The sequence below is a fragment of the Pecten maximus genome, chromosome 11 (assembly GCF_902652985.1).
Source record: "Pecten maximus chromosome 11, xPecMax1.1, whole genome shotgun sequence".
Classification (NCBI taxonomy): domain Eukaryota; kingdom Metazoa; phylum Mollusca; class Bivalvia; order Pectinida; family Pectinidae; genus Pecten; species Pecten maximus.
Genome location: NC_047025.1, coordinates 14,412,701 through 14,426,923, shown reverse-complemented (window position 1 = coordinate 14,426,923; position 14,223 = coordinate 14,412,701). Strand labels below are relative to the sequence as shown.

The following is a 14,223-nucleotide window of genomic DNA, read 5'->3' as shown; positions in this document are numbered from 1 at the left end:
ATCAGTTGAATTTTGATATTGTGTCAAAAGTGTTTGAAAAAATTGTAAGGGTTGAACAAAAATGACAGATGGTGCTGAAAGTGCATGTATTGCTATATATTTATTTTTGTCTGGCATTGTCACGAAATAACCATACCAAAAAAAGGTACAAAAAAGTTATACTTTTTTAGGTACAAAAAAGTTATAACTTTTGATGCTAGATTGGAACCATGTTGAAACAGCGGTTCCAATCTAGTACTAAAAAGTTATAACTTTTTCTAGGTACTAAAAAGTTTTTAAAAAAGTTATAACTTTTTCTAGGTACTAAAAAGTTACAAAAAAGGTACTAAAAAGGCCAGGAAAAGGTATGAAAAAGGTACAAAAAGGTACAAAAAAGGTACTCAAAATGTATAGAAAAGGTACAGAAAAAGTATGGAAAAGGTACAAAAAATGTAAAAAGATTTTGCTTCAGAATGTATTTTTTTATCCAGAAATATACTTATTAAATACATGTCTTCTAGACCAATGAATAACTATTCATAAAACATCACAGAAATTTCCTTTCACATTGCACATTTTCTTGAAAGACTAACAAAAGCACTGATTTTTCGTCCTCATGGAAAACTTAATTTCAGATAACAGATTCCTTCCATGTATGACCACAGCATAGTCGTGTACTATTACACTGTCATACTCCTGCTCCTGTACAAGGTATTATCCACTATGTTTCTCTAGCTATATATTATAACTACCGTTCATGTAAACATAAAACCAACATGTCATCAAGAATTAAGTATTTTTACCGCATAACACAGCACTCTAACTGGACTGTTATTAATACACATTGTATTGTATTCTTAAAAAATATTTTCTAAGTCCGGAAAAAGGTACAAAAAGTTATACCTGAAATTTTCGAACGCACATTATGTTGTTTGCTTGCAAAGCTCTGGCATTCAAATACACTTTTCGTACTGTAAAAGTGGAAATGTTTGCGGCGTGGAAATTTTCGCTTATTTCGCGATCATTAAATCTCCGCAAAAATATCCACACGCGAATATAATAACACGTGAAAATATTGGAACGCGGAATATTTCCACCAAATAAACTAAATACACTAATTTCCAAGCCGCAAGTTCCTGGTAGTAAGACCATGTCGTCCGTGATGTGTAACGTTGTCATGGTCGGTCATTTGTCTGAGACATGGCTATACTAATTTTAGTAATTAGTAAAACGACAGTATTTCATCTAGTTTAATGTTGATTGATCATTAAACTTTCTTCATTTCAAGATAATTACGATCGTTACATATCAGTCGCAAAGCTGGTCGGCCATTGTGTAGCTATAGGCCCCAAAACAGCACACGTTTCATTTGTGACAAAATAGATAAACTTGCTTGTATTAGAAACGTTAATGTCGAGTCTCCACGTGGTTATATGGTTTATTTCAATCAGAAACTATCGATACTTAACTGTAATGAATGGTCCGTTTAAAATATTGAAAATACGAAAGGGCTACTGTGGAAATAGGTCTATATATGTTGGTAAAATTAGGACAGAACATCAATATGTCTGCTTTTAAATTGCCAAGTCGTATTTAATTACTACCAAACTTATTTGATACAAAATCAACTAACGCTAATTAGGACACCTGTGGTTGTTTTGACTAGACATGAATGCTTATCACGTCTCTTGGCATAACCGAACGTCCGATCCTTTCAACTTGACCGTGAGTGACGTACGCCTCGCGTGGCCTGTCTACCTAGCTTGAGGGAGTAGATTTACAGGTAATAGTTAATACCATACAGTACGAGTGCTGAGAACGCATGCTATTTATACATTTTCGGGGCCTAAAGTTGCAATCAGGTGTCTCGTACCTGGTGTATTTTCAATGTGAAAGACTTAATCAACGCTAAAATATCTGATATATATTAATGGTTTTTTTTCCTGTCACACAGACGTAATGCAATGATCACATTTACACCCAATTAACCTAAACGTGTCTGTTGATCAAAGTTTGGTATTTACTGGACCGATCGTCGCGAGCTTTCAATGGAGTTTGCCGGAAATAATCTTACTTTAAGTACATGGCCAATGACATCGCAGCGCAAAAATATATTTTCATCATGACTGACAGGGCGAAAATATCCACATCGCGAACAGTTTGGAGGCTGACTAAGCGAAAATTTCAACGCGCGAAAATATCCACTTTTACAGTAGATCATAAATACCATACAAAAACAGTTCAATGCTTAAATGTTCTTTGTACCTGTCACATGACTTTTTATATAGTTCTTGTATGTCCGTCAATACAGCATACTTAACTTTTTCACGACAAGGTTGGCAAAATCACCTAAAATCACATCCCCTCCGCACTGTCAAACAACCCCCCAATACCTATCCCCCCCCCCCCCCCCCATTGGCTTGTGCATGGTGATTTACTGTATATATCCTCTAATAAACCCACTATGGCTACCTTAGTGTAAGTTTAGTATTAAAGTTTTATAACACGACTTATTTATGATCGAAGTATACTTTTAGCTGCCTGCTATTTTGAAATTGACCATTCTGCAAAAATGAAGAAGCAGGCTTAATTATTTGTTAGTATGAGTGTTTTTGCAGATAAATACAGTGCTAGACTGAAATCCAGGCCTTGTCTATAGAAAAAGAGAGTTCTAATATGGAAACTCAAAAAAGGGAAATAAACACTGATATTTCAAACAAAGCACTCAGACCGGGTTAAAGTAAGAAAGGTGACTGAGTATATTAATGTTGTCTAGACAAACAGCAGGATAAAAAAAAGTACTCAAGTTCAGGCATCTTGTTCCAATTTTTATCAAAAACCACATTTATGTAACATTGTTTTGATGGAAAACTATTTTATCTTTTTTTCCTGAAAGTTTTTAACTGTCTTACTCTGAGGTATGTATGTCTTTGTTTAAGTCGATACACAATACATGTTTATAGTAATTGAATTGTTTTCTGAAATATTGCTGCGTAGGTAGAAAGAACACTAAAATATGTAGCTACCATGACCTTTGACCTGTTTGAGGTAGCTTCTACGACCTTTGCTGTGTTTGAGGTATACCAAGACACCATTGTTTGCGTGACAGCACTAAATGATGAAGTACATGTGCCTGATTCCCAGCATGCCTCAGTTTATTCCAGTGCAGATCGTAACAGTACGAAGATTAATATTCCTAATCCATATCATGCTTCAGTTGGAAACTGACTTGTTCTAAGTTGTACATATTTCTGGCATACCAAACATGAGTATTTGCATTATTGGCGATGCTTAGATCATAGAGAACTCTTTTAAAATCGTAACTCGTGTCTCTGATTTCCTTGCATCAATTAGTTGTCACCGCTACCATATCATCGGGATATATTCCTCTCATGTTCGTAACAGGAAGTCGGCATTGTGGGAGAGAATTTGGATTGGCATGATTTCATGTCTCGCAATGAATGTCATAGATATACTAGAGTTATCAGTAAATATCTTTCTTTCCTGTGTACCATATCACTACAAGATATTCTCATATATTGCAGTTATGTAACTTAGAATACATTTAAATGATAAAAAAGTCTGATTTCTCAACTGATGGTCAGGTTTCTCTTTATTTTCGTTATCTTGCCTCGGGAAAATTATTTCCTAGTCATTGAAGTGCTTGTATTTATTCTGCAGTGAAAGGGTTTTGAGACCACCTAGGTTTGCCCCTACCGTCAATGTTACGTATGTGTTTTTATAGACCTTTTGTACAGGGGCTATATAACACAGATCTCGATCCAAGGGCATCATATGAGAAACAAAATGAGTATTTTTTTGACACCTGCGTACATGTTTCTGCCTATTTTTTTTCTGATGTGAAGTGTGCCCATCAGAACTTAAGTGGCTGGAACCACCTATGTGTCCCGATACTCAAGACCCGCGTCTTGGGGGTCCGGGGATGGGCTATCTCCGTATACAGGAAAGTGTGTGATGTTGGGTTGCCAAGCCACTTGGATGTTAGTTATGTAAGGCAATATCTGCTCACGTTTTTATACGGCAAGTTTTTTTTTACACAGATACCATGATGAGGATCACTGACAACGTATCATGTAAAAGTACGCATCAAATACAACATGTAATTGAATCATTACATCCTAACTCAAATCGTAGATTACTGTGTTTATTTTCATATTTTTTCTTTCTTTTTTCACTTCTATTTCACCGTTCCTGTTCGTGTACTACTGTAAACTTTTTCTCTCTTTATGAAATTATTATTTTGTATGCTAAGTTCTATTATGCAAACTTCTAGCCAAAATCTACATCCATGTAGATTACTGCTAATGAGAAAAAAAGACCTGAAACACAGTTTTGTTCATTAATTATTTGATAAAATTAAATTATTATGGTATATGGTGTTATTACATTGACCTGATGGAATGTGCAAGTTAATGTTTGGCAGGGGTTCTCCTGTTGGCTGGGTAAGTGCCAAGTTTTACAGTTTAATTTTCAGGAAGATTAAGTAAATTAGAGATGTGGAGAGGACGCTCTTGAACCTATTTACCTGTGTTTAAGTTTCATCATTCCTTATCCATGCTAAACTGCGGTAAAACACATGGAATGTTGACTTAAGGGTATATGCTACCTAGCTTACACTTAGTTTATTTTCAAATGGAACAGATTTAATTGATACTCATTTACCTGTAATTATGTGGACATTTCTAATCTATGTTATACTCTGGTTAAAAACAATTGGAATGTCGACTAAGAGTACAGTGAAATCTGTATTAAGTGCCCACTCAAGGGAAGTTGAAAAACGGTCTCTTAATGGAGAGTGGTCTCTTAATAGAGATGGTATCGGAGTTCTTCATAGGAAACGACATATAGCTTTTTATTCACTTTATAAGATGGGAATGATAATTTATAATATACAATGTACATGAAAAATAAACAAAACAAAATAAATTTTGTAATTTTTTTTTTCAATGTTTTGTTTTTATTATTACTTTAGTTTTTTATCATGATGTTTTTTTTTTTAAATTTTCTTAGTATATAGCAAAACACTTGATTTAACATTAGAAATATTTTATTGGTTAATTTGATTACTTTCCAATGCCTGTATGCTATTTATTTGTTTATTTATTTTTTATTTATTTTTTATCTATTTATTTATTTTTTATTCCTGATATCTTGGTCCAGACATCTGTCCCAATTATTAGTTCCGTTACTCCATTTTCTACTTTATAAACGGCAACTTTTTCACTGCCAAAATCTTTTCTATATGTCTCAAAAAGATAACAAATCACAATTTTACAGTAAAAAGACGGTTGCTTAATAGAGTTAAAATAGGTGGTCTCTATACAGAGGGTTGTTATATAGTAAAATCTCACGTGAATCTTAAAATCAGTCGCTATAGACAGGTGGTCATTATATACAGGTGGTCGTTAGAGCAGGTTTGAGTCTATATACCAAAACTGCTCATGGGAGTTGAAATAGTTGCTTAGAACAGAGGGTCGCCTAATAGAGATGGTCGTTCGAACAGATTCAACTATATATATATATATATATATATATGCTACCTAACATGGTGACATGTCATTTTCAAATGGCCCAGAATAGTACCAGTGATATATACCCTCCTGACATCTTTCCTTATCCTCGTCATTTTGCTATAGCTTGGTAAAATGCACCAAACTATGAGAGATAAATTTAGGATGTAATTGCCGCTAGATGACTTAAGGGTGTAAGGCACCTTACACATTATGGCGTTTAGTGATATATCAATTTCAAGTGATCCAATCTGAAGCAGTTATGACGACCAATTTTAAACAGTTATGAGGATACGATTGATGTTGTTAGAACTCTTTTGAGTAAAGAGATAGCTACATGTACGTGCCAACTGAAGTTACATAATACCTTAATACACCATGCAGGGTCGTCACTTTGACCTCTAGAGATGCCAAAGTGGGAGATCTCTCACCAAGGAATTGTTATATGGACCCCTGTTTACCATTACAGGTATGTCTTAGATGTCTTTTTTATAAATGAGGGTTTGGTTTGGTTTGGTTTATTTTGTTTAACGTCCTATTAACAGCTAAGGTCATTTAAGGACGGCCTCCTGTGCGTGCGACATGCAAGCGTGTGTGGTGAGTGCGTATGTATGTTTTGGGAGGCTGCGGTATGTGTGTGTTAAGTCTCCTTGTGATAGGCCGGAACTTTTGCCGATTTATAGTGCTATCTCACTGAAGCATACTGCCGAAGACACCCAGCAGCACACCCCACCCGGTCACATTATACTGACAACGGGCGAACCAGTCGTCCCACTCCAAATATGCTGAGTGCTAAGCAGGAGTAGCAACTACCATTTTTAAAGACTCTGGTATGTCTCGGCCAGGGGACAGAACCCAAAGCCTTCCTCACAGGGGCGAACTAAAGGCCAAAAGTGAGGCATTGTCATGGGAGACATTAGGAAGAAGAAAGTTGTTAAGAAAGAAGAGAAATAAAAAGATCCCAAGTTTAGTCGCCTCTTACGATCATGCAATGGGGGCAGCAGGTACAATTCTTATGCCCTACCTGCAGTGCAGATAAATGAGGGATACCCTATCAATTCACTGAGACGTTCAATAACTTATTTACATCTTAGAAATTCAAATGTCTATTACTGTATTAATCTGGAAATAAGCCAATCTGTTACAACAGTTAAATACGTACTAACAACTGCTATTCCATTGATCTGCGGAATAAGCCAACCATCAAATTCTTACTTTTACGAATCAATGTTTATGTATTGACCTGCATGGGGCTCTGGCCTATATGTGTCGGTATAATCTTCAGACAATTAAACCAAGACACCATTGTATACTCTGCAACACAGGTCGACACACCTGATGTAGTAGCTAGTGACTACTATATTGTTCAAAAATACAGAAATAAAGCAAAACTAAACTTTTGTAACCTAAAGCCAGTAATTTACCTCGATCGATTTGGATCAAACTCATGACCCTGCTTACTAGTCTGTTGCTTTATCGACTGAGTTAAATGGAAATTCTCCCAAATACAAAGCTAGAAGGCGACCATATATGTATATCATTCTATATGTACACTATTTACAATTTAAACCTGCCAAACTTTTATTATGTATATGTGTGTGTTTGTTAATGTTGGTGAAACAATGGGCATGTGTTTATCAAACGCATTAATACTAGTAATCTATGTACTTGGAGATCAACAATATTTATATATAAATATGTAAATATTTTGGTACTCTCAAATAGATTATGATGAAGTAATGGATTATGACACACAAACAATCAGGGCTTTCATTTTCAATAAAATAAAAAATCCTTTTGGACGTTCAGAAAAATACTTTCCTAGCGCCAACTTCATTAACTCTGACAGAATTTACTATATAGAAACAAATAATATTATAAAAATGCACACTGTAATCAAAATTTAGCAGTAATGCTCTAATATTCAGTACAGAAAATTCTTCAATTGGCCTATCTATGATTAATCAATAGATTATATACGTTTACAGAATTTCACATGGTGGCTCCCCAGGGGGTTCACATGGTGGCTCCCCAGGGAGGTGAACAATTTGAATCAATATCCTGGACACAATAATCATTTTCAGTTTGTAAATGACACCAGTATCTGGATTTGACATCTGATCCTGTCATAAAGCCTTTAAACTTACGTAAGCTCTCAAATATTGGTGCTGAACTGTCCATATATGTAAGATAGTTGTGATTACTTCAATTATATGAGTTTTATATTCAAGCCTTTCTGGTTATGACACGTACAGCTGTTCTACGTTACCCTACCGCCCCCTCATATATTTACCACACAAAGATTTCTTCCTAATATTGATTCCCCTAAGTTTTCAAACTTCACATTCCTGTCATTTCCACACAATGTCATATGTAGTTTGACACATGGAGATTTAGGGACCTCTTAGCCACACCCATGCCTGTCCCAGAGAGCTGTCTCAGGCCCTGTGGACTTACAGGATTGATAGAACAAAAGACTTGATCACCTGAGGGAGATACAGCCACTGGCAGACTCAACCATTGGCAGACTTGACCACCGGCAGACTCGACCATGGGCAGACTCGACTAACAGCAGACTTGACCACCGGCAGACTCGACCACCGGCAGACTCGACCACCGGCAGACTCGACCACACTGCCAGACTCGACCACTGGCCCCCTCACATTGCCTGAACACAGCCAATGGCAGTGAAAGGCGATTTTAAACCTGTACCTAACCAACCAACATACAATGTACCATGTACTTGGAAATAACTCTATAGGTGTCAGCTAGATTACAATGTACTTTTATAAAGTCACGATTATATATATAATCATGTGTACCTTTGTAATTTGAAAATCAAATATCCATGTGCACTTTTGAAATCAAGTTTCAGATTATAATGTGAAAGTTCTTTTAAAATCTGATGTTGACGTGGACTTTATGAAAAAGACCGTACAGAATTTCAATTGTACTTTGGGAGTTTATGTACAAATCATGAATGTTTCATGTGGAAATGTAACACAACACCTATTAAAAATGTACCTCGGTATTTTTCAATCTTTGCATAAACAACCAAGCTCAGTACTTCACCTGTACTCGTGTGGGCGATGACTAATCATCAGGATTTCATGATGGACATCTTAAAAAAACAATAGATTCTTCGCTGTTTTGTCTTAAGGTTGATAGGGACACAGCAAGAAACTTTGCATTGTAACTATCTTCTTTCTGGTGGTATAATTACATAGGCATGTAGCTGTACTCTTCTTACGCATATTTGGTTGTGTGTTGGTTTTTTTTTTTTTTTTTTGCAGAATTCCTCGGGTATTGTCGTACTAAAAAGCCTCCCTATATGAAATCATATTTGAAGCAATTTCAATGAAGCCTATTCTATAGGTTATTTGGTTTTCAGGTTTTCAAATTTGTTAATTTGGTGGCCTGATTCTTAACCCCCAATAATTCATTAGGAGTTTCCATTGATGTCTGCACGTCTGTCTTAAATTCTGTACGAGTATTTCTAGTCATAGCTGCTCTCAAATCACTTAAGTCTCTCTTTCTATGACTAAAATTGTAATTTACTTATGAGTTAATTGTTCCTCAGCATCTCCAGGGTTGTTCAAAGTTTTTAATCTGCTTCTGTGTAGTTTAGCAGAGCACATATTAAACTGACATAACTTCTCTTAAATTACCGTATTGACCAATTCAGCAATACGCTTTAGTGAGGTAGCACTATAAAGTGGGCATCATGGTATAGAGGTCTGCACTATGACATTATAGGGGACAATCACATGCTTACAGTACCCTCCCCACATTATAGGGGACAGTCACATACATACAGTACCCTCCCCACATTATAGGGGACAGTCACATACATACAGTACCCTCCCCACATTATAGGGGACAATCACATGCTTACAGTACCCTCCCCACATTATAGGGGACAGTCCCGTACATACAGGACCCTCCCCACATTATAGGGGACAGTCACATACATACAGTACCCTCCCCACATTATAGGGGACAGTCCCGTACATACAGGACCCTCCCCACATTATAGGGGACAGTCACATACATACAGTACCCTCCCCACATTATAGGGGACAGTCCCGTACATACAGTACCCTCCCCACATTATAGGGGACAATCACATACATACAGTACCCTCCCCACATTATAGGGGACAATCACATGCTTACAGTACCCTCCCCACATTATAGGGGACAGTCACATACATACAGTACCCTCCCCACATTATAGGGGACAGTCCCCTACATACAGTACCCTCCCCACATTATAGGGGACAGTCACATACATACAGTACCCTCCCCACATTATAGGGGACAATCACATGCATACAGTACCCTCCCAAAACATACCCAAATACACTGCAGGTATGTATTTCACACATAGGGGAGCCTCTTTAAATGACCACAGCTGTTACTAGGACATTAGAAATAATACTGAACTAAACATAAATCACTTTTTGAAAAACTCTCTCTGTTGAGACCTTCGTAAAATGACCATATAAATCTGTCAAGAGTTTGACTATGTCTACTAAGAAACCCCTTGTGACAAGAGAGATATCGATCTCTGTTGTTGTTCAATTCATTTCGGACGAACCTGTACTATGAGGCCACCTCTGTTAACAGACCACCTAACTTACATTGATACATGATTCAGTTATAATTATGTAGACATCAGTTTTTGGATAGTGACCAATATCATCTACACAAAATACACCTACATGTTTACAAACTGGGCCGATCATCAACTTCATGTGAAGATTGAAACTGGTGTCATGCTTAATATGTAACTGCTACATAGAAAGTATCCAAATTCTTTTTCTTTCTGCATAAAATAAGTAACCAGATACTTTTTATTCCCCTACCAAAATGTACCCTGCTACCAAACATCTCTAATTTAAAATTTATCAGTCTGAAATGACACCCTCTGTTTCCTGTATCTAGATCTTCACAATTTAAGATTGATCAAGTTCAGAATAAAAGATTTTTTATCAGGGTTCTTTTTCTGCAAGTGAGGGAGGGGGTACATTAATTGTAGGCATGACAATGGATTTTTATATGTCAGATGCTGATTTTCTTGTCTCAGATAAATTGTCATCTGTCTAAATTGCTACTCATTGGTGACTAGTCATGTGTAAACATTTCCCAAATATCTGGAAAGCTAAGTCAATGAGTAAATTCCATCTTTTCCTCAAATAATATTCTGACAATTTTAATGGAATTACGTCATGTATCGGCTAGATTTCATTCTACACATGAAGATATGATATCGACCCTTTGCAAACTTGTAGGTGTATTTCATGTATTAGATAACATGGTCGCTACCATTTCTGTGATCCAAAAACAGATGTCTATGTAACTGAATCATATCATCAAGCTTTTTTGTATATATGTATATATGTATATGTATATATGTATATGTATATATGTTTATGTACAATGTTGATATGATAGTGGATTGAGTCTTCAGCAGGGTTGTAGAGTTTTAATGTAATATGAGCAGTGAATCGACAGGAGATATTTTGGTACAGCAATTCTTGGCCAATTATTTATATTGGTAGTTTATAATTTGTGAAAGTTTGTTGTTGTAGGGATAAGAATATTAGTGAGACAGGGAAATCTCAACCGGAGGGGGAAGATTCTTAAGTTGCCAACATGAGGCTTGCCGAATCTTACCCCAAGGGTTGAGATCAGCCTATCTCTCAAGGATCGAGGTGAATGATTATTTTCTCTGATCCTGTATATACCCTCATGTCGCTAATATTGATGATTCATCAATGCAAGAGAATGTTGTGAGGTGACAGGATTTAATTTTCGTTAAGAATGAAAAAGATCATGTGCAGCTTGTCTCAACCCTAGGGTGGGGTAAGAAATCTGACAATGGTAAAATTGTGGATACCACTGTTCAGGGTTAAGAGAAAAAGAATGTCCGGGCCCGATTTCATATCAATATTACTTATACATTTATAGTGAAATTCTTTACATCAATAAACTTTCAATATAAAAAAACAAATACCGTACTGGACCTGATAAGCGCACTGTGCACAAACAAAAACGCAAAAGGATTGCACTTAATTAACAAAATCATGCGCAGAGAAACATTTCTGTGCAAGATTTTTGTGAAAAAACAACTTTTTTCATTTACATACCTTTTTATATTTCTATTAAAAGATTGAAGATCATGTTGGCAGCAAGATGAGTGAGGTAATTTAAGGAACTTTTTTTTATATGTTGACCTAACAAAGTTGGAGGTAACTCTGATAGGAGAAGATGCACTTCTTAGGTCAAATAAGGTATATCGATGTCACATAAGTTTATCTCTTATATGGTTTCTGGGCAAGCTTCTTTTCATTGTTCAGTTGCTTATGGGTTCAATTTGTGAATTACCTATAGACTGTATTAGTCACTAGCTACCTGGTAAAGGCTGGGGCTGTAATTTTGTGTCCTTCTGTCTGTCTGTCTTTTTTCTTCATCTTGTCCCGCCTCACCTGCACTGCTTGCCACTGAAACTTCATACTTGGGGCATATATGAGTTTACCGCCATTTTGACCTTTGACTTACATCAAATAAAACATTTGTCCAGACTCCATCTATATACCTGGCAATGAAACTTTTTACCTAGAGCATATATATTATGAGTTAATTCACTTGTAAGTGATTGTTTCTGAATTTCATTCAAAGTTATACAACTAAATGCAATTATTGAATTATGAATATGGCGGGTCTGTGATATATTCAATGTCTATAGAATTATTTCCTACACAAATTCATCATCAGTGCATTGATTTGGCATGTAATTTCACATTTGATAGGAAAGTTCAATTCACTGCATTGATTTCATTTTGGATTTAAAAAAAAAATGTTTTCAACTATTTTAGGGAAGATATTTACAGCAAAACCAATTCTACAGTGCTAATTTCTTGAAAGGATGTTATTCACAGTGCATCTATCTCTGGACATGTAATCTCAATCTGTAATTTTTTGTGTTTTTGTTTTGCTCTCCGTGACAAAGTCCAGGTGAGCTATTGCAATACTGTCCTCAATATAAGGCATCGTCCGTAGATAGCTTCATTTTGTAGGTTAAAGTTTCAAAAAAACTGTTGTGTCAATACTAATGAGGATACAGCTTCAGGATTTGACATGCATTTCTTTGAACAAAACCCTTCCTTTTGGTTTTACATTTGCAAACCTGCTGACCTTGCATGATCATTAACTTTGACCTACTTTTTGAAAACGTTAACCTTGGCCACAGGATATTAATCATATAGGATAGGACTTTCATATTTGGTATGTGTTCCTTATCACAAAACCTTTCTATTGGTATTACTTGCAGACCTGCTGACCTTGAATTTAACCTATTTAAAAAAACTAATTATGAACTTTGACCCACTCGGCAAGCTATTTGTTGTCTTCTGACAACTCTTGTTACATAATGTGTTTGTGTAGTTATTTTATCTTTTGTTATCATCTCTGTATTTCCTATTTGTAAAAGATTAAGATATACCAGTATTTACAATTACAGCATGAATGAGTGAACAACTTACTACCTTATTAATTTTGATGATATGGTTTAATTGTTACCTGGTATAAGTTGCTAAAAGACGCTAAAATTTATTTTACTTGAAAAATATTTTCATTTGCTTTAAAGCGCTTTTTGTTCAAAATTTTCCAAAATATACCAAATATGTGAGAAAAAACATTGATTTCCATCAAATAGAAAATTAATTATCTCCCTTTATGCAGTAAGTGAATATAACTTTTTACGACAAGGTTCACTATTTTCACCATTATTTTTCAATATATTGTGCCAAATAATTTCTAAAGATCTAGCTAGTGTACTTTGAGAAACTGTACTGTGTAGGTCACTTCCACAAAAAAAATTAAACATATATGAGTTAATTAGCATGTTTTTTTCTGAAGACTTTTCTATTGTGCAATATTTAGCTACATATCTGTGTTCATAATTTGCAGCAAATCATACTTTTAAGAATATATAATTTGACAGCATTACAACGTTGTTTTTATAGTTACCGGGCACGTCCTTAAATGACCCTGGCTGTTAATAGGACAAAAACAAACAAACAAACTGACTTTTGTTGATATCTATCCTACAATTGGTGATATCTGACCTACATTTGTTGATATCTGGCCTTCATTTGTTGATATGTGGCCTACATTTATTGCTATCTGACCTACATTTATTGATATCTGAAATGCTTTTGTTGATATCTGACCTACATTTGTTGATATCGGGCCTTCATTTGTTGATATGTGACCTACATTTATTGATATGTGACCTACATTTGTCAATATCTTACCTACATTTATTGATATATGACCTACATTTGTTGATATCTGACCTTCATTGGTTAATATCTGGTCTTTGTTTGTTGTTATCCTGACCTACATTTACTGATGTCTGCTATATTTGCTGATATATGACCTACATTTGTTGATAACTGACCTTTTGTTGATATCTGGTCTGCATTTGCTGATATCTAATCTACATTTGCTGATATATGACCTACATTTGTTGATATCTAGATTACTTTTGTTGATATTTGACCTACATTTATTGATATCTGCTACATTTGCTGATATATGACCTAGATTTGTTGATATCTGGATTACTTTTGTTGATAGCTGACCTACATTTATTGATGTCTGCTACATTTGTTGATATCGGGCCAAGAAAACATTAAACATATATT

General features: G+C 35.4%; 1 protein-coding gene across 2 annotated transcripts in view; it reads left to right on the top strand.

The window, feature by feature from the left end:
• Window positions 1-14,223, top strand: part of LOC117337388 (probable ATP-dependent RNA helicase DHX35) — a 192,164-nt gene that overhangs the window by 38,617 nt on the left and 139,324 nt on the right. The gene's annotated exons all lie outside the window — the stretch shown is intronic.